General features: G+C 44.9%; 1 long non-coding RNA gene across 1 annotated transcript in view; it reads left to right on the top strand.

Moving 5' to 3' along the window:
* LOC126993521 (uncharacterized) overlaps nt 1-5,000 on the top strand; it is a 113,023-nt gene that overhangs the window by 23,880 nt on the left and 84,143 nt on the right. Inside the window, exon 2 of the long non-coding RNA XR_007747869.1 lies at nt 2,641-2,688. This is a non-coding gene — a long non-coding RNA (uncharacterized LOC126993521). The remainder of the gene's footprint in view (nt 1-2,640; nt 2,689-5,000) is intronic.

Here is a 5,000-nt window from a genome sequence, read left to right as displayed (position 1 = left end):
GGTGCTAAGGTGCGATGCTCGTCCCAGGGAATAATAAATATCTCCTTAAAACTCATCAGGCCAACGCTCAGAAAGCATTTATATATATGTTACTAGCCAAGCCCCGCCAAGTTCCCCCAAGTTCTCCCCAGCCGGCTGTATTATTGTGAACTTAGTGAGGTAATCTCCAAGGTAATCAGGGGACGAAGTTGGGGACTGTATAATTACCCCGGCCCCTGATTTAAGTAGTCCGCCCTGAAGGTGTCATCACGCGCGGGGTTGTGGGGCGGTGGAGTCTTTTTCGTTGATATTTTGTTTGTCGACACAAGGAGGAGGTTTTGGTCAGTTTCTCGGATAACAAAAATATTAGCTCGTAAATTTTCAACACAGCTAAATTGGTCTTTTTTTTTTATTTGTCATTTGAGGCGAGCAAGAACGAAGTATCAAAAGTCTTATTTATCTAACAGTTTTCACACTGATCTTTCGCTTTCTTCATGTTTTTTTTTTATATTACAGTTTCCTGGTCATATTATTAACCGAAATGTTGGCCAAGAGAGCGTCTATCTATAACCAAGTGGATAATTTTGGTTATGGTCGAAGTATGAGTGACTGTTTTGTTAGAGACGTGCAAAGTAGCTTCTTTTTTGTCGAGCAAGTGGAGGTCCAGTACCAAGCTCAGCCGTGGAAAATCCTTTCTTTGGCCAGGGAGAAGCTGCATCTGTAGCCAGGCCGTCCGTCTTGATTTTCCGAGAGTAACGATGTTTATGTGGATTTATGAGGATTCCGAGGACGTGGGCGAGGATTCTCAGCTATTTTAGTGTAGCGCTGCTGTCGTGGATGGCGACGCTGCTTGCATATCTACCAGGAGAGTCTGGAGGGGCGGGGCAGGGGACACACAGGAGGTTAGACTGAAGTTTTGATGCTACACACACACACACACACACACACACACACACACACACACACACACACACACACACACAAGCAAACAAACATCAAGCAGCTTAATGATCTTGTGGCCTCCATCCTACTCGATCTTAGTAACTTCCTGCTGCTAGTTTGTGTATTGCTGACGGTACTCGTGGCAAGACTGATGCAGGGGCGGCGGGCGGGGTTGTCGTCGGGTGCAGGACGAAATGATTGTTGTGTGAAGTCTTTCAGCCCCGATTTGTAGAGGAGTAAAAAGACGACCTGATTGTGTTGTAACCAAATGTACAGTGACACACCTCGAGTTGGTATCATAAGGTTAAAATGGTGTTTTAGTCGCTGTTTCAAACTCGGCTGTTCCACTAAAAGGGCAAAGTCTATATATAGTAAAAGCATTTTGCTCTGCGCGGCAACTTAAGGATTGCACTGTATTTGAAATTCTGTTGTTTCCAATAAATTCTCGGGAGAATTCCATGTGTACTCTGGAAGACTGTAAAAGGTTTAATGTTTTTTTTTTTCTCTCAGTAAGGGTAGCGGCACTATTTTTGTGAGACCCGGCCTATTATTTTCGAGCATTACCAAACCATATTATTGTCATTATTTTATTGATGTGTTTCGTTCAACTAATTTGCACCATTCAACGCTTTCAGTAATGATCAAGAAGAAATTTAAGTCATTGTGGATTAATTCTATTTTGGCAGAAACAATGTGATTCTCCTGTGTACTATTTCCAGACTTTAAAGTTCTCTGGAATCTCGGGAAGCATTTATGGAGCGTTCCGGCGGTGCCCTGCATGCTGGGGCTGACGGGTTGGCTGACCCATCGGTAAAACATTTTGGCCTTTAGCTGCTCCTCTTGGGGGAAGGGACGCGCGCTGATATGTATGCGTCTGGTTACTGTGTCGGTGCGGCACGCCTTGTTGCCTCCGCCAGCCAGGCCAATGGGTCCACACGCTGCGCCCTGCCTCGCCCTGCCTCGCCGCCCTGTCTTATTGGCTCCTTCAGTGGGGGGCTGTTTTTGAGTGCAAGGATCGAGTACTTTCATCAATGCTTGACCAATTTCGTTTAGTTCACACTGCTTGAAGCGTTAGTTTTCTAGAAAGTTGATACAATTGTCAGGATTTGAAATGCGGATAGGTATCTGCATGTAAAGAGGATTCTCTCTCTCTCTCTCTCTCTCTCTCTCTCTCTCTCTCTCTCTCTCTCTCTCTCTCTCTCTCTCTCTCTCTCTCTCTCTCTCTCTCTCTCTCTCTCTCTCTCTCTCTCTCTCTCTCTCTCTCTCTCTCTCTCTCTCTCTCTCTCTCTCTCTCTCTCTCTCTCTCTCTCTCTCTCTCTCTCTGTCTCTCTCTCTCTCTCTCTCTCTCTCTCTCTCTCTCTCTCTCTCTCTCTCTCTCTCTCTCTCTCTCTCTCTCTCTCTCTCTCTCTCTCTCTCTCTCTCTCACACACACACACACACACACACACACACACACACACTTGCTTTTTTTTTTACTCGGTGCTTCTTTTATTCATTAATCTATAATCTATTTTCATCCAGCTCGTCGCATCGTTACTATGTGATAATCGCCCGAGAATAATTAATTGCGTGATTAATTAATGATGCTGTTAATTTAAACAACGAACCCGATGAATGATTATCAGGTCTTTCATTCGGCTAACAAAAGAATATTTTTTTTAACCTTTAATCTTTACCTTTAATCTTTAATCGTGTAATAGTCTTGTTTTATCTTTACAGCGTGCTCCTGTGGCTGCCTGCTGGTTAACTTCGTCCTCAGAGTGACAGGTGAGTGGCGGCTGTTATTACGCGTAACGCCGCTTAACCTTGCGTGACCTGGACGAGAAATATGTGTGTTTGATGTTGGCTATTTTGGTAAAAGCCTTGAAATGTCGTCAGCTTCGAAAACCTTTTGCGAACGAATAGAAATCAGTTATCGGTTGTATGAGAATCGTTGAAACGTTCTGGAAAAAAATGATTAAGCGTCTGTAGTGAGGATCGGCTGAATACTCGGCTTCTCGAGGACGACTCGGCTTACACTCGGGCAAGCTGATCACACGCGCGCAAAAAAAAGTCCTGTATAAACGTGAACGTTCAAAACACCGTCAGTAAAAGAAGCGTCAGAGTCGGTCATCACGGTACCGGCCACGCTTTGTAATTGATGGTGCAGCGGGTGAGCGACAGCCGTAAAAGCTGCACGCATATCCTCACTACGAGAGTCCTTTGTCATCGTTCCATACTGTTACGTACTTGGCGGCGGGATGTTTTTTCATGAGCGGCTGCACACATTGCCAGAGCTGTATGAAAAATATCACTAAATACATATATATTTAGATTATTGCGGCGTAAAAATGTGTTGCTTGATAGATGTCTACATATTTAAATTTCTCACTGTAAAAGAAACACGTTGCCTTGCTAATTTTCATCAGGTATTTGATAATCGTTTACAATTTTCGAGCCTGTGTACTTAAAAATTCAAATTACGTTCTCACAAGTGATTGCTTTTGCATTTGTTACGTGGCGCTGTGTTGCTTGGTGACTCTCCTGGCTCGTTTCCCCCTCCCCCCTTACACACACACACACACACACACACACACACACACACACACGCACACGCACACGCACACGCAAACACGCAAACACACACACACACACACATACACGCAAACAAACAAACAAGCTGCACACATATGTCGGCCATCGTTGTGAAAGGAGCCTGTAGTGCCACCAATGGAACACAGAATCCTATAGCTGCGGACGCTTTTGTTATTTCGAGTACCGTCCAATTCTATCCTTTCAAGCACTGGACGGCGAGCTGCAGGAATGAGACGGAAGCACCAGGATGAGCAGGTGTGTAGGGCCCTCAACGTGGGTACACGCGATACAGTGTCTGGTTCGTGCGTGTATAACTGATCCACTTGCTTGATTTTTCGTACCTACTTGAGATGAGTGGCACGTGTGAAGAGGGGGGAGTAAATGGGTGACGTGGGTGCGTGTGCATCTCTGATTACGGTTCGCCCCAGCCCGCCACCCTCCGTTCGCCATCACAACAGGAAGCATGTGTAGAGGAGTGTGGCGCGCCGGTGATTCTAAACGTAGCCTAACCACCTCCTTCCGCCACCATCTGACTGCCTTAGTCCGTGTTCCCCCTTCTTCACGCTCTGCTCGTCCATTTCTACTGTCATAAGCGGAAACAACACGGTCGCTTTTTCCCGTAACATTTTTTTTCTGCTTTGCATTTCATCGTTCTTTTCCTTTTCTTACGCAAAACGCTTTACAGACAGTTCTGCTTAGGTGTTGAGGTGCTGCCAGAGTGAGAAACAGCGTATAGAGAGTAGGTATTATTGGCGTCCAAGTGGCATAGTAATGATGAATTGTAATTTCGGTAAAACTCATTGGTTGTTATCGTTCTGTCAACTGTCATGGGCGTGTGATACATTCCTTTGGTTCATCTTTAAACGATCAAATAGGGTGAACTTAGGCCAGACAGTGAAACCATTCCAATTCACATTATTTGGATCACTTGGGGAGTACAGGTATTCCGTAGAAATAAGTAATCATAACCTCATGTATATATTATAGGGGTAAATCAGTTTTGTAGCCGCAGAAGGCAGGGGAATTTGCATTGCTCTTCCCGTATGCATCCTCGAGACTGCCGTTAAAACTCGTGAATAGTGAAGGTACTTGATGCATCTTCATTATTCGACAAAAGGGGCGAATAAGTGAAAAGGTGAGAGAGTGTGTGTGCTCGGTGATTAAAATACACAGTACACGTAAATATGCAGATACAGGGGAGGGGAAAACCTTCTGCGTTGAGAGTGTGTGTGAGAGAGAGAGAGAGAGAGAGAGAGAGAGAGAGAGAGAGAGAGAGAGCAGTGAGTCTTCAAAGAATAATCGGATGAGGGAAATTTCTGGGAGAGGGAAAAGCAGCAGCGAGGCGAGGCGGAATATGTGAGTTGCGTTAATGAGCTGACGGTGGAGAGGAAATTAATGTTGAGAAGATGCATTTATTTGTCGACGGGGAGCTGTAATTAAAAAAAGGGTAATAGTGTCCAAGGAAAACAGGAAAATGGGTCTAGTGTATTTTCCATCAGGTGATT

This window comes from Eriocheir sinensis, unplaced genomic scaffold (genome assembly GCF_024679095.1).
Source record: "Eriocheir sinensis breed Jianghai 21 unplaced genomic scaffold, ASM2467909v1 Scaffold627, whole genome shotgun sequence".
NCBI lineage: Eukaryota > Metazoa > Arthropoda > Malacostraca > Decapoda > Varunidae > Eriocheir > Eriocheir sinensis.
This window is presented reverse-complemented; position numbering and strand designations above follow the sequence as displayed.